We start from the raw sequence: 23806 nt of genomic DNA on the forward strand, positions 1-23806 counted from the left end.
AACACACTTAAATGCTTTCTTCCTGAGAGTTAGATGAGAAGATTGATACCAGCCTCTTCACTCTGTCTCTTTGATATGTGGCTGTAGGATATGAAGTCAGATGTTGGTTAATTTTTTTCCTTCTCTGTGTGTTTAATTTCAGTAGGCTAGTCTGTGAAGTGTCAAGAGGGAAAAAAAGACCTTGTAAAGGAGAAAATGACCTCTCATGTCTACATGTTTGGTATCTGTTTAGCTTTAAAACTGGAAACAGGGGAGCAGCTAGCCAGGGTGTTTTCAAAGGTAACGCTGAAGTGTTAAATTCAATAGTGATCCTCACGTTTTCTCATTGTGTTCATTGTCTGGCGAACAGAATGACAGTGGATCCGCCTCAAGAATCCCTGCAGCTCTCTGGGTCACCCTCGGGGACCGGCTGCATGTCGACGACACTCTATGTGAGGCCTTTCGGCAGGATTATAATTGAAACAGACAATAACAAAAACATTCACATAACGTGACAGACCAAGCCCTGCTGCGCTGCATAGTGAAGCCTCCACCACCTCCCGAGGAAGTCACACATTATAGATGAAAGTAGACTTTGATAGGCCCCTGCTTAAAAGGAAACCAACTGGATGATTACCAGTTGGATGGGTCTCCTCTCGTGCATCTGATGTCCAGACAGATGAGTCGATGTTAATGGCCTCCTTCTAATCTAACCTAGAGATGATGGGACTATTTATTAGCGACTCTTAACAATGTTCAGCTACCAGCCCTAACAGATTATTTGCCAATTATTCTGTGAACATAATTCACTATGATCTGCTCGGGTTCTGTGAGAGAGCCTTCAAGTTATAGCACATAGCACAGTGCAGATTTTCTTGCGTTTCTCTGCTGTAGCAAAGCTTTGTGTGTGTTTGATCCGGTCAAGGACAGAACAATCTCAAGTATTGAAGTTACTGAGCAATCTGAGATGGGCCTACACAGGGAGAGTGTTTGCTTTGTGGCTATTTATGTTTTTAAAAAACTGAATCAGAGAATCAGTTGCGGACTGACCCTTAATTGTTCTGTATGGCTTGCATGTGATTAACGCTGTTGTGAGCTGTTTGTCTGCATGTCTTCAGGAGGTAATGAGGAAGCCATCTCCCTGTTTACCATGCAGCATTCTGCAGGCGCAAAGCAAGACAGGCACACAAAGGCCTCTAATAACATCCTTAATATGGACCGCAGCAGGAGAGGCAGCCCCTGATGCAAACCACGACCTTCTACTGAAGGAGAGATTTTCAAAGAATATCCAGCTGATGTGCAGATAGGACCATGCCTTCTTGCTGCACCCACTCTTTCCATCTGATTGTGGCTTTATCTTGTCATCTTGAATGGTGATTTTAATATGCAGCACCTCTGCCTAACAACTGCATTTCCACTCCCATGAAAACCTAGGGTACACACAGGTGATAAGAGGGGGTTTATCTACACACGTCAGTTCCCCACTGACCCTTCCACGGCCCGTTGCTGAAGTCCGCCACACTCTTTTTCATCCCGATAACATGCAGAGTACGCCGAGACTCAGGGCGATCCCTCTACACCAGACAATCAACTCACTCCCACCGCACTACAATGAAACTAGTATGTGGCCAAGGGCGTCTACGCCTTGATAAATATGCATCGATGCCTCAGAGAAGATGTAGTTATTTCCACCGTTTTGTGTGGGAGTGTAAATTTATGTGCGTAATCCCTGTGTACTATATCAATGCTCCTGGTCAAAATGAGAATGAATATTCAAACATGCATGCACTTACACATACACAGCAGATCCTTTTTAAGTCAATAAACACAGATATAGTTGGTATTACACAATACAATGCAGATGATGCCACCTCTGAGTAGAGCCTGGATGATCCAGGCTACACAGGTTTAATGTGTATGCTTGTTGCAGACACTGCACTTGCAAATCTCCTGTGAATTTAACTAATACTCAGAGGAACAGCCGTGTTAGAGCAATCTAAGTCTTTTCTAGAAATGATCATTCAAAGTTAGATGATTTCTTTTAGTGGTACCTTTTTGTACATGCAACGAAAAGTGAAGATCCACATTCAGTACATGGGATTTCATGCTAAATAAATGGGACAAAACAGATGAACACATATAATAAAAATAAAAAAATCAATCACATCACAAACATCGGTGTTACAGTGAAGAGGTGAGGGAACCAGTGGGACAGGCTGCAATGAAGTGAATTCTGGCTGCAGCTGAACAAACTTTAACTGGTACAACCAGGAAGATCAGAGAACAAGAAGTATCACAATGTTTGTGGAAGAGACAAATTTATGGATTTAGTTTTTTTCCAGCATCATGTAGTGCTAAAAATTTTTTTTTTAGCAATATTACTAAGATAGGAGATGCTGCCTGTGTAATCTTGATACAAGGCTGTACTGTACACATAGTCGAAACTGTTAAAGCAGAAGTAAGCGATCCGGTCGTTTTGGCTAACTTTCTGTCAGCCGATGGAGTTAGCAGTCCCCGCCCTCGTCCCTACGTCACCACATTCACGCGCATCCCTTGGCTGCACACACAGAGAGGACCGCCCCTTTCTGCCGTTCTCTCTCCTCATTGGATAAAGGTTGTAGGATACAAGGAAAGTTTTCTCCTCGGCTTACAGCAGAGCAGAGTGACTGACAGACCTGTGTTTCAGACCAAACACTCTATATAAGTGATTGCCGTCGGAAGATATAACTATTTAAGACTTATATTAACACAAAAATTCCACTTACTTCTGCTTTAAGTTGTCAAAATTAACAAATATAAATGACCGTATTTGTAGCTGTTTGTCTTTTTACCAGCAGCAAGTTTACATCCATAAGAGTAGGCTATTAGCTTTTTTTTTTTTTTTTTTTAAAGGAAAGAGGTCTTTAGAAAGATTAGCCTATACGGTGTAGGGTGCAAGATGCAGGTTGTAGGTTTGTAAGCAGTTACCAGGTTGGTAAGGGCCTCAGGGGAAATTACTTCCAACTGTGAGGGTGATGTTGGTCCAAGTCACAGTGTCTGTATCCATCAAAGAACTGGTTCATAGCCATCAGTGTTATTTATTTATTTATTTTTATCTCTGAGTCTTATTTGTGGGGAAATGGAGAGAATCATCAGCACTGAATGAAGAGCTAGTGGCAGGCATACTCATGTTTGAGTTCAGCAACTGTATCAAACTGAAACTGTGGATTATTTTTATCACTGTCAATCAAACAAGAGACATATGCTGTCCTAGCTGAGCAGAGCTGAGAGTGCACGGTTATACTTATTAAAACTCCCGACCCAGGCAAATCTCTTGTTTTGTCATTTGCCATCTGTGCTCAAGTTTTCCACAAATCTGTTGAAGCGTGCGGGCGTCATCAACAACAGAAACTCTCGAGTTCGTGTTGTGTTCTTCTGCTGATTTTGGACAGCGAAGCCACAATTTTCTCATCTGAGCTCCCAGTCAGGGCATCAACATTGAACTGATGATGTCATTGGGTGTCATAGGTCGACTGTCAGCGAATTAGTGACCGAACTTGTTTTTAAATGTCAGACTGCCAGCTGTGAATCAGCAAATGTCCCAATGAAATCACTATGGCTGCAATCAAAGAGTCCCACAGGAGTTGTTCCATTATTCAATATCTGCAGAGCAGCTCCAGGGTCTGTGCCTAGATGACTTCATCATCACTGTCTGTCCCTGTTGTACAGCTTCATAAATTTACAGTATGTAAGCAGACCTATAACAGAAATAACTTCCAGGAGAGATTTTGCTATCAAATACAAGGTGCTACAGAGGACATTTAAAGTCCCCCTCCCGTGACCCTTTTTGGTCATTTTAAAACCAGCTCATTAGGAATGCACATTAGCAATGCACCTCTGGAGGGTGGGCGGAGACTGTGCTGCTCTGCACCCGCCCAGCCACCTCCTCCGGCCCCACCCCCCCGCTTGCTGACAGCTGGATATTGTACAATTACAGATTCAGCGCGTTTAGCGCAAAACTCCACACTGGGATTTGATCCCAGACTGGAACATAGTCCTTGCTCACAATGCAAGCTGCTCTACCAGGTGAGATATACCTGTTATACCTTGACAGCTACACCGAGCTGTCAATCCTTTCACCTCTGAGCCAGATGCAGAGTGGGGCGGGAGCTTGTAGCACTAGTGCCCTCCCCTGGAGCTGTGACACGTCAGCTCCAGTCTCCCTGAAATGGCCAGTTTGCGTCTGCCATTGGTTCACAGCAATTTGAAGGCAGAAAAACTCAGAAATGCAATTTTGCACTTCCTTTTCTGCTGATATGTGCTCTAACACAAGAAAAATGCCACAGGAACATGTGAAAAGCACCAAAAACACGATTTTCATTAAACAATCATAAAGCAGGAAATGGCTTTTTTCTATAGTGCAATAAGACGACCTCAGCAGAGAGCGAGCTACATCCCCTCTGTAAGTGTAGCAGGCTAGTGGTAATCTGACTGTCTCTGGTCTTTGTTTTGCAGTCTGACAGCAAATGACTGTTTTGGTGTGTGTGCATGTTAGTGCATGTGCATCCATCCATCCATTCATCAACAAAAACACAGGCAACATGCAAACTCCACTCAGAAAGACCGCAGGCTTGGGAGTTGAACCCAAAACCCTCTAGCTGAGGCAGTGCTAACCACCTTTATAAACATTCACCAGACCTAGTGTTGGACCATGTGTAGGACGCAGAGCTCAGGTGAGGGCATCCTCCACAAGTTATTCCATGGCTAAAATAAGACCAGAGCAACCCCTAACCCTAACCCAAGGAACCAAACTCTGTCAGTCATTCATTGGACTGGTTCAAGCGGGTAAGACCATGTTCCCCAGCCAGGCCAGTGCAGTACCAAGATGGAGAGCTCATGGACTGCTAAACATCTCCAATTAGACTCGGAACTGGCTTTTCTTCTGCTTAATGTGTAAATTGTCTTCAAAAAGCAGCTACTAGAGGGTTAGGGTCAGCTAAGCCTGTTAATGTTAAGAGTTTGTTTGGCAAATGTTGCTACAGTTTTGCAAAACCGTTTTTGTCATTCATTTTTACTTTTAGTATCACTGGTCATCACTGATGATAATTGAAAGCAAGGTGTGCCAGGTGTGAATAGGATGCATTCAATTTCCCAGAACTCTATCTCTGATTCTGGGTGATCATGAACCTTTGATACAATTGGGTGCCTGAGGATGAGGTTCCTGCTGTGGAGATATTCAAACGCTGGTCCTGGCCTCGCCCTGCCATTCAGTGGCATCTGTAAGACGTCAGGATAAGTTCACAGGAATCAGTGTCAACCAGTGTGTGTACATTTCCTACCTGCTTTTTGAATCAAGCTCACCACATCTCACGCAGAGCTGATAAATCAGACCAAATGGCCCTTTCTTAAACTGTTTGGTCAGGCACAGTGATGCTAATACAAAGACAGATGCAGGCGGGTTCGGCTGTCATAATCTTGTTGGAGATTTCACACTGACTGCCAGACCTGGTGAGTGTCAAAGCCTGAAATTTCAGCATTTACATTCTGCTCTAAACTCTCACCGCCTTTAATTTTACTTGGGTTTGAATGTCACTCACCTCCTGTAGATTTGTTTAAACTTTAAACTGAGGTACAGAGAGTGTTTTCCACGTTGTATTTAAAGTAACTTCTCAGCTGCTCGGCCCAGAAATTCTCATCTCAATGAAAAGCATTTGATTATCTTCCCAAGTCTGACAGTGTGTGCTTGTGTCCTTCTGCACTGGCTTGTAATGACATATCATTGGCTTCACAACAACTCTTTTTACAGGATGACTTTTGTCCCCACTGGTCTCAAATATTTTCAGATTTTTTTTTTTTTTTTTTTTTACTAATCTAATTGCATCTAAAAGATCAGTCTGGGACTCCAATCCAAATAACCAAATTATTCTGTCCAGAAATATACAGACTCAATTATCTTCACTACAGTGAATGCTTGTTTTAAATGTTGGCTACCTAAAATCATGAAACCTCTAAACACAACACTGCAAAACAAGAAAATGGACAACATTTATCTTAATATACAGTATACCATGTACCTTGTCAGACCACAAGAGTTCTTGTTTTTCCTCTGCAGCAGAATAACAGGTAGGCTATATGATTTATAACTCACACACCACATAATCCTGCATAGATGAGTAGCGACGACTCCAGAGTTCTCAATATTAAAACCCAGAAACACAGAGGGTGAGATGAATTCACTCCACGTCTGTGTAAAGGCTTTTGACCTGTATTTGGCCATCACATTCAGAAAACTTTTCTGTGAAGCTCTCTCTCTGAAATACAGAAATGCAAACAGTGTATATTCTAGGATGTACTAAAAAGACTTTTTTTTTTTTTACTATAAATTTGTATCTTATGATTTTGAAACACTATCTCATGGACTGGGTATGGGGAGAAATTGTTGTTGCCTAAAAAGTTTTGTTATTTTAATAAACAAGCAGTTGAAAGCTATGGAATTATTTTTTGCTTTGCTATAAACAGAATAAAAATACCCTTTTTTCTTTTCTTTTTTTGAAGAAGGGCCTGAATTGGCATTTAAATCAAAGTTACAATCTCTTTCCCATCAACATTAAGCAATTTTTGTGCTGTATCTGATTCATGTTAAAGAGAGGATTTCCTTGCTTCATTCATAAGAATATTAATATATTGCAAATTCATTCATTCAAACATTCATGATTTTGGAAAACATAACAGGGGATGTTATTTTCCTAAGTTTATAGTCTATTTGTTCAAATGTGTATGAAATTTTGTAGATAGTATATTTCCTAGAATAAAAAATAAGAGTCCCATAACGACATTATAGATCAATGCATTGGATAAATCATGGATTGCTGACATCTTCACAGATATGCAAATGTTTAAACTCTTAATTCAAACTTTTCACACACATATCTATTCATTTTGTGCAACATTTAAGCCTGGGTACTAGTACTTATTATAGTTGAGCTTATTATTTCACATTACGTTGCAGCAGTAGTGATTATCTCTGTTTACAGGAAAGACATGAATAAACTCGGTAATTATAGCAGCATGAAAATGTTCGGCTCTCGTCAGCTTTGAGTTTTATTATCAACTAGTTGCTTCAAAGATGCTGTTAGACAATTTGTTTTCCCCTTGAAACATCTGTCATGGTTACTGCAGTTTAAAAAGTGGTAAGTAATAAGTAGCCTACTAAAAAAGAAGCTGATTAATCGATACGTCAACTACATAAAACTCTATGCTGACTGATCAATCATTTATGTCATTTTTTAATGATAAAATGATCAAAAATGGTCTCAAAAATATGATATGTGATTTTCAGTTTTATCTTAAGATTTTCTTATCAACTGTTTTAAACAGGCTGGTGACATGTCAGTTTGAGCTTTCTACTCCCCTGCCATTTTCATTTTTAGACAATTTAACAATTAATCCAGACGATATAGTGAGATTAATCAATACGAAAATAAGATTTAGTTGGCCTAGTTTTGTGTATAAAATATTAGATAATAGATTTTTAAAATTCAGTCAATCTCTGAGAGCCCAAGAGTCTTCTAAAGTCTTTTATCGTCAGACCAACAGTCCAAACCCCCAAAATATTCAATGCACAGTGACATGAAGCAGAGAAAATTGTCACAATTAACAGCATTTTAGTGATAAGCCATTAATCTATTATCTAAATGAGTTGTTATTAATATTCTCTGAACTAATCAGTTAGTTGTTTTAGACCCTAGATTACATTTCTACAGCCGGAACAATGACACAAATGACAGACAATTAATTTGTGACTATTCTGGTCAAAACCATTTAATCATGTCAGTCATTTGAAGAAAAATGACAAACACGATCTGGTTTCTATTCTATTCCTGCTCGTACAGTTTGACAGTTTGATGCTGTTCTTTGTCATAAATGATAGAAAAGTATATATGCAAAATCTTTCTGAACTGCTCTTCAGATCAAAGCAGAAATTGCAGCTCAGGGAAATAATATTGGGCATTTGTCACTATTTTGTCATACATAAGTTAAATCAATGATGAAACATGCTGCATAGGTTGTACATCTGAGAAGTGGAAAAGCACTTGTTTTTTTCTGCTTGTGTGTACAGCCCTGCCCTCCACTGAAAGCTTCACTCTGGGGTAAAACACTGAGGTTTCATGTGCCAGAGCTGCTGCTGCATGTAAACTTCATGAATGTGACTGACCATGAATATAACTCTGGGAATCAATAAACACACCGCTCTGATACAAATATGACTTTTTCATTCAATTGGTTATTCGGTGATTTGTCATTGATTTCTCTCTATTTGGAGAGAGAGAGAGAGAGAGAGAGAGAGAGAGAGAGAGAGAGAGACCCTCAAGTCTATCCAAATATTGCTTCCAGTCCGGTAAGTGTTATGAGTGGGCCTATCATCCAGCATAGGCATACACGAGTAGCCTATTCATTATTCATGTCATTGCAGTTGCCCTGTTATGATACAGTCCTATTTGGAGAGGGCTACCTGATTTGCTCAGCGCGTCCGTCAAAGCAGTGCGTGGCCCTGCGTCGGCTGGCTGTGCGCGCTCATAGGTCGGACCTAGAAGAATTGGAGGGGGAGCAGGCGAAGTACGCGCCTACGAGACTGCGCGCCGCAAGGAGGGGGAGAGGTCCAGCTGCAAAAAAAAAAAAAAAAAAAAAAAAAAAAAAGGAAAAAAAAATAGAAAGGAAGAAAAAAAAATTACGCCGTGACAATGGCAACATCAAGCATCTCGTAAAAGCAACATAACAGGCGAGGGGGCGCCGCGGAACGGGAGTTTGAGAGGCGACGGTCCCCTGTTTGTCCCGGGAAAAAGCGGCGATATTAGGACATGCTGGCTGCCCTGTAGCGCGTTTCCTGGAATACGAATTCTTCCGTAATTGAAAATGGAGCGGCGGGGGAGAGGAGAGTCGCGCTGTCTCCATCATTGAGAGGCGCGTCCACCTGCTATTATTACTGGAGGCCCAGGCTGCTGCTGCTGCCGCCGCCGCCGCCGCTGCCGCTGCTGCTGGTGCTGGTAGTGGCGGGGAGGGTGGGTGGGGGGAACATGCAGGGGAAGTGCTTGCATTTCGGGGGAAAGACGCATCTCTGATACTGTCCAAAGCAGCGGAGAAGGATCCCATTGCGACGGGGGAAAAAACGCAGTTTGGGCGCATACGCTCTGGAGGTAGGCAGTGGATACGTTATTATGCTGCTATTCAGCGTGCCGTGTGTTATTTGAATAGGGAGCGAGCTCTATTAGGTATGCACATGACAGCTTGATTTATACACACACTGATTTATTTCCCTTGCTTTTCCTTGATTTGATCTGATCGGACATTTTATTCAAAGGGAGAACACACCAAGCATGCGGTGTAGTAGCAGCCCTGCCTCCTTGGGACAGCTGTCGAAGCCTACATTCATTCGTCTCTGCTCCATCGATTACCTTTTCCCTGCGAAAAATACCCCCACTTCTTCAAAGCACGGGCTCTGACCATTCGCTATTCGCTTAAGTCTCCGAAATGCAACATAAATACAGATGCCACGTGTGGTTGTTCATATCGAAGCCAGTTACCTTCACTGTTTGCATGTTTTGAAGCCAAACAGTGGCCTGTGGACGTCATTTTGAATCAACGCTATGCATCCCGAGCAGTGCTGCCCCGAAATGAATAAGAAATGAATAAAGGGGGGAATAATCTATAGTCCAAACTAATGAATGATTCATGAATGGGCTATTGAAACCCAATGGGATAACACATCATCTTACAGCTAGGCCCCTTCACTGTGATATGGCGAATAAATGATTCATAAACGGGTTATAAGCTCAAATTCTTAAAATTGGCCTAAACAGCACCATAGCAGGGGCACGCACAGGTGCACCAAGGCGTGTGTGAATGCCTGCACTGTGGGGTCACTAGATCAGTAGCTTACTGTGTCTGCTCTCCTTAAGGATGCCTCATGACAGATGTTTACTGGATGTCCCAGTCAGCCACACTGCGAGCCAGACAAGCCATGTAGAAAATAATGAGCTGCAGCCCATAATAACAGCCTCAGTGCTGTGGTTTTGTGGAGGTGTTAGAATTAGTTGTTAACTTTGTTTTAAATAGGATTTTAATTGGCTTAAATTTTAACGAGCTAGAAATTTGCCAGGCTGATGTTTATTGGAAAGCTTCTCAAGATGGGATTTTCAAATAAGAACTTGGTGAATTTATTGCCACAATTAATGATCTGCACAGCACATAGCTATTGACCCGGCATGACTTGGGTTTGATTTATGTTTTGAAGCGTTTGTATTTGACAGGGTGTTTTACTTTACTTTCCACCACCGCACTGGGTGCTTGTTGGAAGATGTGCTTTCAAAATAAAATGCAATGTTAAACTGACAGGTACAGGGGTCAGTTACACTGAGCTGTTACAATCTCTTTTGCTGCCCTTTCCCTGTCTAACGTGAAGATAGCAGTGGAAACCAGATGGAAGGCCATGCATTGATTAAGTCAGAGAGCCTATAAGAGGGCCAAATTGAGTTGACACGTTGATGTGGGTGTCATTATCATGTGTGACGGCACAGTGTGCCATTGGGCCCGAGGCTACGTGACGTGTGGAGGGGGGGAGAGGGCCTCCTTGCTCTGGTCGCCCGGCCTTGTTTGAAGATCACAGATGCGGAAACTAACAGGAGCTATCATATCAAACTGTGTCTCCGTTCAGTGATGTGCCACCAAGCCGGCCGTGGAGGACTGGCTTTAAAGCGTCTGTCGTTCACATCTCCGTCCTGATCAGTCTCATTGCGTTCACTAAAATGTCATTCTCCGTTCACTTTAAATTGGGTGAGAAATTGAGCCCAATGACACATTTCAACACCATGGCCCTGTTCCACAGTAGCAAGGACAGTGCTGGCAGTATTACTGAAAATGTGTTTAAAATGCTACCCCAGCGTTATGTTGCAGCAATAAAACCAGCAGCTTGTGTACATAGCCTCTTATCTTCCCCTGCCCATGTGTGCACTGTGGCTTCTCCTCTGCTTCAGCCTTAGGCACGTGTTGGGCCTCCACTACCATGTACGTTGAATGGGAGAGTCTCAATTGTACATAATGAACTGATCCTCATCAGTCATTTTCTTTGTGACAATGGACACATCATTTCTATGTGGGGGATCATGTTTCTGATTCATATTTTACACCTTGTATGTTGTGATCGTTGTAGAGCAGAATATAGATGAGAAGCAAGTATCAGGATACAATGCTAATCCATTGCAAACATTTAATTTTGCATGATTGATTATTTTTTATTAATTCAGTGTTCCTGCATGGAAGAATGGTGGCGAGACCATCTTTTTAAGCGCACAGAAAGGGCTTTTCCTGCGTATGTGGAGCCCCACTGTGTTTTATGTCTGCAGGATGCTCTGCTCATTGTATTGCTACAGTATGGGAGCACCTTGGCTCTGTCCCAGTTTATGTAGAAACATGCTGAGCCCATCAGGACCAACTATATGTTTAAGCACACTGTGTTTATGACTGGCCACTGTATGCAGAGGCCTGCTGGGTCGACCCCAGCCCTGCGTTTGGGTTGTGACACGCTGGCTGTGGCCCAGCGTAGGCTGTCTTTTTTTTCTGCACTGCTGCCGCTGCTGAGGTCTGTAATTAAAGGCAGAGGTAAGTCCAGGGGAGAAGGCTGGGCTCTGATTGCTTTTCATGGCCGCGAGGAGAGAGCTGCAGCGTGTCCTGAGGGACTGAGGCGCTGCTGAGCTCTTTGCTGTCTGCTCTGCCCCCCAGACGCGAGCTGTTCCAGGAAGACACACACACACACACACACATTTGTAGTCATACACTACTGGCATACTCATGCACACACACACACACGTAAACATACTCAAGCACATCGTGCTGCACACACAAGCATACACAGAGGCTGAGAGAGGCAAAAATTACATCTGTAGCTGACAGGCAAACTGTGCTAATCTACTTTAAAGAATGCCCCGTTTCCGAAAATATGTGTCAGTATGAGGCAAAACTGTTACAGCGCAGTCATGTAATGAATTAAAAACAGCGCAATCAGAAAGACATTACGGATCTGTCCCTCCATTGGCTGCTGGTTGGCATTGACAGAGCAGTTGGTGTGTGATTGGATTGAGTCTGGATGTGAGCAGAGTCTGCCTGTGGTTGTCTTGGACCAGTGCTCTGCAGGGGGAGCTGTGACACCCCCTCCTCCCCACCTCATCTCCCTGTCTCTCCTTCCCTCCCTCAGCAGTAGCCAAAGCGATGAGGGCAGCTCTGCACACTGAGGGCCTAGGCAAACATGGACATCCTCACATATAGGATCTGGGTGGGACCCAGCATTTAGGGGAAAAATGGCCTCAGTGCTCCATTCTCCTCTTTTTGTGGATGCATTCATGACAACTGACTGGTTAAAGCTACACCGAGGGTTAAAACCATCACATGTCTTACGAGTCCTACCACAGAGAATCCCATGGAAGGCAGAACCAAGAGTACTTTGAGGACAGGAGCCTTAAAAAGAAGAAAAAAGAAAACAGAGCGGGAGAGAGAAGGAAGCAGTTGGATGCTATTTGAATGCCAAGTCCAGCCACGTTTTTGCGGCGTGTTCATGAATTAGTTCTGCCAGGATGATTAAAGTAACGCATCAGGATTTCTGCCATTAACAAATAAAAGTCCAATTAAACCGGGGTCTATTAAACCACTTTCCACGTTGCCTACTTGATCTCAATGTGTAGGCTGGTGGCCATTGGGACCAAGAGCACGCGGGCTTGATGTTCATAGCTCATTTCCTGCTTCCACATCAGACCCTTATATTACAGATGGATAGATAATGTGAAATTTCCCCTGTTCTACTCGCACTCTCTGGGGCCCCCTTGTATTTCAACTCGTGGGACTCTTGAAACAGATAGTGAGATGTGATGCTGGGAAATTTGAGAAGGAGGTGGTGGAAAGAGGTGGGGATTTAAAGCAGCGGACACAGGTGCACTGACATGAATGGTGTGAAAGCGGCATATTCACAACATGACTCGGGAGGGAGGAAGCTATATGACGGGGCTGGATTTTAATTGGTTTCACACAGTGTGCTCCCATGTATTGTTCCTATTGTAATGGCACACACTGTGGCAATAACAGCTCTGGTTTTTGTTATATAATAACACTAATAGATTCATCGCCCCCTTGTCTAATTTGAACATGTTTTCTTTTTTTAATCTTTATGTCGGTGCCGGAGGAGCCACATATCCATGTTGCGCTGGACGTGTGTACTGCCAGGGTCCCGAATACTGCAGTAATAAGCCACCTTCATTAGCCTTATCTTTGATTTGGTGGATGGAAAAAAGGGGAGTTGGGGGTGGGGATGAGAAAAGGGGTTGATGAAGAGAAAAGGGAGCAAAACATAGGGTAGGTTGTAGTGTGAGAAAGGAAAAAACAGAGGAGCTGCAGAGGAGAGGAGGGGTGGGCATGGTGGGAAGATTAGAGGAAGGGTTGGACAGACAGAGAGAGAGAGGACGCTGGAAAAAAAAAGAAGCGACATAATAGTTACTATTGGTGGTGGGGGTTCAGGGTGCGTCCTCCCAGCAAAGCCAGTTGGAACAAACACGCGACCGTGAGACAGACAGTGTTGTTTCTAATAGGAGAGAAGCTTGCTGTGCCCTGGATGTTTCCCTGCACCTTTCATTTTCTAAATGCTGTTTTGTCTGTGCACCACTTAACAAGCCACCAGTGCCTCAGAAAGGAACCATGCTTTATTTGCTGCTGTACATAATTACCAGCCATTCAAGACAGGCTTGTTTGCTACTCTAAACGATGTTGTGAATTTATGTACAAATAAGAGACAGGCTATATTTTGCTGTAAATCTTTTCACGAGCATACAAGTTGAGCGTTTACAATTCACTGCCAGCGTTTGGTCTGCATTTCGTTGTAATTAATTTCACTTTAATTGTGCTGCTGTTTGTGGAGACTGCGCCATTTGTGCCCTAATCAAACATCAGTGATAATTGAATCGAATAGCTATTTTATCATATGTTGCAGTTGGTGTGGAGAGCAGAATGACAAAAGCCTGTTGAGCAGATGCAATAGTCTTCCTGTCAGATGCAGTCAGCTGACGACTCGCACTTTACTTTCCATTTACCATAGCATGCCAGAGGCAAAACATAATCCATGCGTGACACATCTAAGCAGAAGTCAAATGAGAAATGTTTTTGAATATCTTAACACAGAGAATGTGAATTGAATTGCATACATGAATTTCAAGTTGGATTTGACCCTGATCTGTTGGATGATGTTGCTGATGATACAACAGCATGACTGCTATTCTACTATGGGTAATAATTATAATCATTCACAGCTAGTGGTCCTTGTCACAGGAGTGGAGCACAATGGAAATAATAATTAGGACTTCTCATTTCAGATGCATAGCCGAAGAGTGTATCAAGTGTGTTCTGTAGCTCTTTGACTTCTAGGATGTACAGCTGTGTGTATACTTGCTTCTTTCCCTGTGTGTGCTCTTGCTCCAGAGCGCCACAGTGACAATTTCTGCTGGCTCTGGGTTTTTCTCCTTCAGCTTTGTGACTCCTCTTTTTTCTCACACAAACACACACATCACATTCCCACACACGCATACATGCATATATTTTAACATCATGACAGTGACCCAGTCTCTGCTGTCATAAACAAGTAGCTAATTGTAGCATAAAGAGACATGAAGGGCCAGGATGCCGGCTCTGCGTTTATTCTGGGCTCGCCCCTGACAGCAACACTCAGTGACGTACTGAAGCTCTGTCATGCACAAATAGACATTTTTCAACTCCCTATCTCTCAGTGCTCTTCTAACCCATTTCCCCAAGTCATCATTCAGCGCCACTGTCAGAATACAGCCCACATATATCACAGTTGAGCCAGTAAAATGCTCTCCAGAAGGAGTCAAATATGCACCTCAGCGTAGCCGCTGCTGATAAAAGAGCTAATTTATCATTTAGTCACACAAAGCCTCAGAGATTTTTGTAATATTTTGTGTACTGGAATCCAGGAGATCTGGATTTGCTGAATATTTTTTGGCTTTCTGGGTAATGCCAGGGTTGGTCAGTAAGAGTATTCAGCTTTGTTTTTGAATGGGATCCTACATTTATTTTTCAGTTTATATTTGTAGTATTGATGACCTGCCAAGAGCAGAGACAGAGTAAATGTATTGTTCTACAGTCCTGTACCACTGTAGGCATTCCAACTACTATGATTACAGCTGGGTTTTGAAACGTTTTACCTTTTTAACTGTCTCACACAAATGATCAAAAACCATAAAGTATTGAAGGCTGGGGGTTTGGTCAGATTATTTGTCTTGTTTGCTTTTTCCCATTATGTATTCCTGATTAGAATCACTCTTTAGTTAATCAGTCAGTTGATGGACAATAAATTGTATTTTAATAATTGTTGTTGAATGAATTGCCTCCATATTCCAGCGCTTACAAAGTTCGGCTCTCGTGTATTTCATATTAGATATCTAATATACCTATAAACTAAATATTTTGACATTTTTTGGACTGTTAAACAGAAAAGAAGATGTTACCTTGACATTTTATAAACCACAGTTAATTTATTAGTCGAGAAAATAATTAGCAGATTAATTGACAATGAAAATAGTCCTTGGTTGCACCCCAGTTAAAACACAATAAATTTTGGAATTGCTTCTGGGACTCGGGTCAAATATCCTCAAATGACAAACGCTATGAAGGCGTGCTACAGACGTGCTGTATTATCTGTAACACTTTGTTCCTGTGACTGGCTTTAGAACAAGTAACTTACATTGCTATTTAGCACACAATCATTTTAAGTACCCATTTATTGAGAGTAACATTTACCTGCACTTTGATACCCGTGTATGTGTAGCAGGAGTTACTGCTCGTCTATAGTGTCCAGTAAGCTTACAGTGTAAGCATTTCTTTTGCAGTCTGCTGTGATGATACAGGGACGTTTCCATCATTGTGGGCTAAATACTTTGGGAACATCGCAACACCGGGTGTTTTCTTTTTACATTCAAATGACGTTGCGTATAACCCGCTCCTCTGAGATCTGTCTGAGGTGTGTGTGTGTGTGTGTATATATGCTTCTGTGTGAGTGGGCTTTTCTGTCTTTTGTGTGCACTCTTTGGGATTAGTTTATGGCAGCGGTACTCAATAGGCGGCCCGCGGGCCGCATCCGGCCCGCCGAACCTTCCAATCAGGCCCGCGACTGAGTTCTACTAGTTTACATATTACTGTATACTGTATTTCTCGGGCTCCGTGCGCCTGTAAGTCAATGCGCTGGGACACAGAAACACGTGCGGAGCGTTTGTGTGTGCCTGTGAGGCGCTGCACTGGGATACAGAAACGCCGACGAACCCAAATCACCATGTGCGAGTGTTTGGGGAGCGGGCTGGACTGCAGGGTTTTCCCTGCCTGTCAGCAGAGACCGTGGGTGATTTTCACCGCCGTCTTGGTTCAACTGTGTGTGCATCATGCATGGGGGGCCGTTCAGATGAAGAGTCTTTTGCGGGCCCTCAAACCCATTCAATGTAGCCGCGCGTCATGCACGCTCAACTCAAAAGCCGTAGCCGCGCGCATTTGATGAGACGCGATTGTTTTTCCGTGCACGTCAGCGGCGCACAGCTGCACGACCTGCTCCCCCCCGGTGTTGTGTCCCGGTTCCCTCGGCCTGTGTCTCTCCTACTGTTTCCCACTGAGCTCTGCCTCGTTTGAAAGGTGAAGGAAGCCCATGTGTGGAAAGACGTCGCCTCCGAGATGTAGAATGTGTATTATAGAAGAGAAACACACATTTCAGGACCAATGATTTGTATCCTCAGAACAGAGTCAGACATGTCCTGTGATGGTCAGGTCATATTTAAGCTGAAAATCACAGGGCATGTCTGAGGATACAAGTCAGCAGTGTAAAGCTCCAGCATGATATGTAAATGATGATATGATAATGTCAAGACATTTACAAAAACCATTAAGTGTATAAATAAAAATTATGTGCTTACAAGTAAAATAAAAATATTTAAATTATTAGACGAAAAAAGGTGAATTGAATTTCAATCTAGGCCTATTTGAATGTGCGGCCCCCAAGGTGTCTGTTCAGAAAAATTCTGGCCCTTCGACAAATGTATTTGAGTACCCCTGGTTTATGGTTTATTTATGCAGGTAATTCCATTGAGAGGGGAGAGCTGGTGTACAGTCTGCATGCATACTTTGTAGCCATATGATCTAATAGGTTTAAAACTCGCTATCAAAGATGTATGCTGCCGCAGTATTTTTGCTACAGTGATGAGGCCTCTGGAGAGGTAGGGTAAGGTATCTATGTGCATAGTGTATGTGTTACGGTGTGTGTGTGTGTGTGTTGAATGAATAGTATGTTGTAGGGGCTGCCAGTACGTTCAGAAGACTGTTAATCCCAAGGCGCAGCATGTCTACCTGGACTCAGTGACCTGACAGAAAATTAGCAATAACAAACACCCGTCTGTCTCTCTCTCTTATTCTCTTACAAATCTGCCCACAACTATACGGAGACTCCACAGTGAATGCAGTGACAGTCTGCCAAGCGCTTGCAAATATGAATGTGTATGTGCGCATGTGCACATGCTTATTCGGCCCCCTGAGCTTCTATGTGGGCATGGAAGTTTGTTTTTGTGTACACACGAGTCAGCCTGCGTTTATATAATAATAATGGTGATAATAATATTATTTCTCTCATCTTACAGAAATGATAAAGAGCGAACACTGTTATTTGGATAACAGCAAGTGCCTACAAGGAACACATAGGACAAAGGCACTATTGTCGAGAGAAGAGTAAAAAAATTTGTAACAATTCACACTTTGACTCCCTCTCTTGGGGCTTAGGAAATGTTAATTTAGTTCCCATTATAAGATGTATTTAAGTCAGACTAAGAATTAATTCCATTATTCTAGGAGGCAGCTGGGGCTTCTGTATCCGTCGAGACGGTTTGCTGCTCCCTCCTGAGACCTGTGGGTTTTCCCATCACTTTTAAAATCAATTACCTTTTCTACCTCCCTCGCCTCTCCAACTCTCTCGAAGTACTCTCCTCATATTCTTCATTAGAAAACCCACCACTTCACCTATAGCTCACTATGAACACCTCAACCAGAACTCTGTGTGTTTTTAAGTGTTCGTGCCGCATTTGAGTGGCTCTCTCTGATTTATTATGTCTTACACAGTGGCGTACAGCTCTAGGCCTTTCAGATTGTTCTTCCGCCAGCATTTTCACAGTATCCAGACAATGTTGCAGCCTCAAATATAAATAGGAAGACAATCCTCGGCTGGGTAAGACCTGTTAGCCCTATGTGACACTAAATCCACAACAAAGACCTCGCTGTACTGCTGCTGGGTAGCGACTGTAGCCCCTGGGAGAGATCATGTTATTCTCCCTTGTGCACCATCTCACAAACATCTCACCGCACTAACTGAGGGGAATAAGCATGGATGGGTTTGACGGCTGCTTCCTATTTTAGTCATCGGCAGGTAGGCGGATGAGTTGAACTGCGGAGGATCTCTGTGCAGCGAAGTCTTCGTCTAATTAGTTTGTCTAATTATGTCTTTGTGCTGGAAATTTCTCAAATTAGTGGTATCGTGCAGAATGTGAGCATGCTCATTATGGTTGTCATGAGAATTGTTGCGGTGGTTGGAGAAGAGAAGAGAAAGGGAGAGGGAGAGAAGGAGTGTCATTGGAACCAAAAGCTCTCCACGGTCCAAATCCCTTTATCAAATACAAATATCTTGTAATGGGAGATGTGGCGCCCTGCTCCGGCCCAGGAATTCACAGGGAAAACGCTGCTTTCGCCTGTGAAACACACCGTGCCCCTCCTCTGCCTCCCTGTGCAGAGGGGTGCGGAGGGGGTGCACCTATTTGTGGCAGACCACAAAAAGGTCCCCTTTGATTTTCCCTCCTCGTGCGTCAGCTGCAAGAGTGTCACAGCATCAGGGATGTAAGTGTCTCACATGGAGACACTTTTTGATTTTCCCTCCTTGCGAGGTGCCACAGCATCGCGGATGAAGACCCCCTCCCTTCCTCCCCCTCCCCTCCTCCTCCTCCTCCTCCTCATCCTAGACATCACCCACGACTTTGAGCTGGCCACCAAGCGAGGACAAGCCCCCTGGATCGTCTGCCAGCGACCCAACCATTTCCCTCCCTCCTTCTCATGGCCTCTCCTCTTTCTTTCCCTCTCTCCTTCCTCATTCCTTCCTCACTGTCCTCTCTCTCTCTCTCTCTCTTTCTCCCCCTTTCTCTCTCTCTCAGTCTCCCTCTTCCCCCTATCTCTCTGCCGCTCCTTCCCCCACTCCTGGGCCTTCAGTAATTGGTATTCCGAGTGGCAGCTGGGATCCATACAAACACAGCAGACAGAGGGAGAGAGTGAGCGAGGCAGAGTGTGTGTGTGAGAGAAAGGGAGAGAGGGAGAGAGAGACATGGAGGCAGGGAGAAAGAGAAAGCCAGCAAGTCAATACGCTGGTTCATTAGAGCACTGAGTCACAGTGGCCGCTGCCTCGTTTGTTTGTGTTTGTCCAATACTCTGTCTTAAGCAGAGCCCACCGCCTCTGTCCGCTCACACTGGCAAACCTGACAGCAACACACCCCAGGCTGCCTGGTCGCCTGTGATATGGGCTTTTCTGTGCCTGTGAGTACTTGGACATACCGGCTTATGAAATAATTACCAAATCAATAGCTCTGAATTAAGCGCACCAAGGCCTTTTCTCATGATTCTCACTAACACGAGTCCAAGTTCACGTCTAGAATGGAGCCAGCATAGAAACGGGCATAATGCATATTTGCTCACCTGTAGGCTATATTATTCCATAATCAGGCTGTGATTAAGTTATATTTTCCCTGACAGATAATATGTCAGCAAAATGTGATATTTTAGACCGGATTAACTGAGGTGTTGATGAACCACGCAGAAACAAACAAAAAAAAACAGCGCGTCTGATTATGGCGGTGGATGTAAAGAAAACAGGCCGGTTCTCTGAAATGGAATTTAGAGACAAGAAAACGAGAAAGAGGTTCCATTAGGAAACAAAAATAGGACTCTGCAGTTATTGAAAATATGAAAGTGGATGTTCCAAAAACAAGAGGGAGGAGTGTTCTCTGGTCACGGCAGGCTGAGAGCAGACCACTCGTCAGGATATTGAAAGAGAGAGAGAGAGAGGCAGAAAAAAGAGAGAGGCAGGTTAAGAGAAAGGTCTGAAATGACCTGTTCCTGTCTTCAAGGCCTGTTTATTTTGGAGGAAATAGTAATATGATGGTGGCTGTGTGGTGGTTGTTGTCTGGCTGGGGCTGCTGGCTCTTAGGGCCCTCATGGTGCACAGCGACCTCTCATTACCACTGCTTGAGGGAGCGTGAAACGGAGGAGATCACTCCAAAGGGCAGCTGCGTAGATGTGCCTAACCTTTTAAACCATCGAAATACGTCAACCATACAAATAACTCATTAACCTTATCCATTTAAATGAACGGCTACTTTTATCCCACATCCCTTTCTTCTCTTCACTATTAGATTTGTTTAATTGGCCATTGCACATGATGAAACTAGTGAGCCCCTTTGCAATGCGGTGTGGTCAACGCGAGCCATACAGCAGGGCAATTGGGATTTGGCCCCCTTTGGCCCCAACACTTAACGAAGCTGGGTTAAGATTTGAGGGGGGCGAGAAGAGAAATGGGGGTTGTGATAGTATGTTAGCATGTGTGTGGGTCTGTTGTTTAGGAAGTGGCCTCTGGCTCTGTACAGAAGCACAGGAGGGCATTGATTGGAGGAGCTCAATAGCTTGGGCCTTTTAATCACCTCGCTCAGAGGCTGCATTGTCCCACAGGCCCAGAGAATATGTGCTGCTAATACCCCTGTGCATATGCACACAGCCACCGGCTCCCAGGCTTCTGCAGCCCCTCACAGACCCACACGGCCACTAATCAATAGGCCTGATTACCTACAGGGAGGCATACTGGGCTTTGTTCTCATTTGTCCACAGAAAAAGCTTACACCCCTTCCCGCCACATCTTGCCAACTTCTCCCTTCGTTTAGACGCAATATGGCAACGTTTAACGACTGTGACTGTGAAATTTGACCTGCTGCGCCGAGACTCGGATCTGCCGCTATCAAACGACTGAACGCTTGTTCTGTGAGTCTAGAATAATTGTGCTGTTCTGACCCAGTTGTAAAGAAAACATTTAGACTTACACATCAGCCTTCTAAAAATGGCATTTCTCTCACTCTGTTTTGCACTCTGTCTCCATCTCTCTCCCTCCCTCAATCTGTCTCTCTGCCTGCTTGGCTGTCATATCTCTTTATACTGTTTAGAAATGCTGTACATTGTGTTACAGGGTTGTGACTGATAGCCTGCCAATTTCAGCTGTGGAACATCAGAGAGGCTAACCCCCATCTCCTGAACACAGAGAGACCCACATTAAAGCCGTGACAGTGTGCTCCTTTCACTGCTCTCACTGATTCCATACCGCCTGATTAAGTGTTTCACAGGAAAGCTGGGTTTTCATTTATTATTGGTGAAGGCCACTGGTAGCGCAGAGGCCAAAGCTGCACCACACAGGAGAGTCTGGGTGCTGCAAAACACAGAAACTCCCTCCTGGTGCTGTTTGTGTGTCGTAGACGTGTCGCAGCCTCACACGAGCAATAGACAAGAATTATTGTTCTCTCTCATCAGAGATTCTGAGGCCATTTATATTTCCATCTGCACAGCCTATCAATAAGCCTCTAAGCCGGGTTTCAAAAACTAATAACATCAATGACTTTAAAAGGGAAAACAAATATCAAAGGAAGGCAGCGTATTAGCAAGCGGAGATGGTGGGTGAATATTGAGATTTGGGTTTGTAGACGCTCTGAAGGGCAGAATAAAGCTGTTGTTCCGTCCCATGTCCTCATCATTATTACCTCTCTAATATACAAACACATAGTACTCACACTCTTACTCTGACTGACACCCTTCTCTGCATTTTTCTGTCTTGTCTCTCTTGATTTTTTCTCCCTCTGCCCTCCCTTTTTCCCATCCCATCCTTTGCACTCTCTCTCTCTCTTTCCTCTTTTTCTGTGTGTATCCCCTTTCTTCTCCTTCTGTCCTCTGCTCCCCCCCTCCTTCCACCCCGCCTGCCCCTGTCCTTTGGTTTTGAAGCCAAGTAAAGGAGTAGCCTTCAGAAGCAATGGGGAAATAATTTGTGGCTCCGAGAACAAAGGGAAATCTTTACTGTGAGAGTAATGGAATGGATTTTGTGATGTGGATAAAAAAAACCCCCATGTTTTCATTTTAGAGTCTCATTCTGAAAAACAAAATGCTGACGAAAAAACTGTGCTTTAAAGAGAACAATAATAAGGTGCAGTAGCTGTAGGATAAATTATATCCCTTCCTCGGGATCATTATTATTAAATGTATACATATGACTAAGGAGTGTTAACAATTTATCAGCTGCTTATTATTTCTAACTTTATTCTGTCTTTGTCATTGTTATTGTGTTTTGACGGGGAAGTTTGCATCCAAATTGCAGCCACTGCAATTTTGGAGCAAAAATACAGGTTTTAAAAGCGCCATGTGCAATCCATTATGGTCGTGTATTGACTGGAAATTCCTCAAAGCCCTCGACAGACCTCCATGCTCACTTATTGAGCTGTTATCAATGAGCTGCTTTTGTCTTGGCTCAAGAGACTGGGGGACGTATTAGCAGGATATTTATTGTGCTAGAAAAGAAGGAATTGGTGAGCCGAAGATGCAGTGGATCTGTCCGCCAAATGCTCACCAACAGATATTTTCTGTTCCTTGATGTGTCAAACTGCAGATTTCTTTTGGCCCCTTATCTCCCAAAGTTATTTTATTTTTTCACCAATAGCTATCTATGTGATGGAGCCTATCGCCGTGCAACCAGAGCCACTGTGCTGTTGTCTTTTTTCTGCACCACTCATGATACCAAACTGCATCACTTAATGAAAAGAAAGAAATTTCTCAACAGAATTTTCTTCAGCTTTTTACACAAGTGCCTCCAGTACTCTGGTGAATACATCAGTTAGTGACTCCTCTGTGTTCCTGATTGTCAAAGTAACCTGAAATTGCGTTATTAAATCATCAAAATTACACAAAAAATAAGAAAGAAAAGAAAATGAAGATGTGTGCTCAAGTGGTAATGACCCCTTTCATTTTATTGCAGGTTGGCTCTTTACATCTATTGCTAATGGCTGAGTTGTGAGAAAAGTAGTGTTTCATGACGCTCAGGGACCAAGTGACTGAGGAGTGAAAGCAGCAGTCAGTCTGTTCATTGCCTCACAGTCTTGTTCAGGACAGAGACAGATGGATGAAATGTTTTTCAGACGTTACGGATCTTGTGACTTGTTTACTGTAAATTCTGCTTATTTTATACTTATCTCATGCTACCTTTGCAGTGGTGTAATATTCATAGTTTTGGGCTACAGCATGGCAAGAAATGTTTCTTTTCCGTCTAAATGTCTCAAGCCAATTAATAATAGTAATTACCAAATCATAATAATTGAGTGAAGTTGATTGATTTTTGCTGTTGTTATTATTTCTGTTGTTTGGTTCTGTTGGAGTTTATCGGGTCCTTTTAGATATCAAAATAATCTACATTCCAGGGTTAATCAGAGTGACTCAGGCTGAACTAAAAAGTAATTGTGCAGGTGGTAAATCTAGAACAATAAACTAAAAGTATGAATTGGGGCTTCAAAGGTCAGTGGTGCTGCATAGATTGATGATCATTCTGATTACAGTACCATGAGTGGCTCTTTTCATAATGACACAGTGGTTTCATTCAGTGTTAAAATAAAAATACTGAGTAATGCCGGCTTGAGGGTGTTTTCAGGCGCAC

At 43.4% G+C, this 23806-nt stretch overlaps 1 protein-coding gene across 3 annotated transcripts in view; it reads left to right on the forward strand.

The window, feature by feature from the left end:
• The first annotated feature begins 8730 nt into the window (after positions 1–8730).
• nexmifb (neurite extension and migration factor b) overlaps positions 8731–23806 on the forward strand; it is a 54139-nt gene continuing 39063 nt past the window's right edge. For 2 of the 3 annotated variants that reach the window (XR_015036925.1, XM_085790080.1), the window contains exon 1: positions 8762–9152. The gene's annotated coding sequence lies outside the window, so the exon portion shown is untranslated. Of the gene's footprint in view, positions 9153–23806 lie in introns of all 3 variants that reach the window. The other variant, XM_085790081.1, reaches the window with a different exon arrangement.

This window comes from Trachurus japonicus, chromosome 10, assembly GCF_045865225.1.
Source record: "Trachurus japonicus isolate A0001 chromosome 10, Traja_1.0".
In the NCBI taxonomy this organism is placed as follows: Eukaryota; Metazoa; Chordata; class Actinopteri; order Carangiformes; family Carangidae; genus Trachurus; species Trachurus japonicus.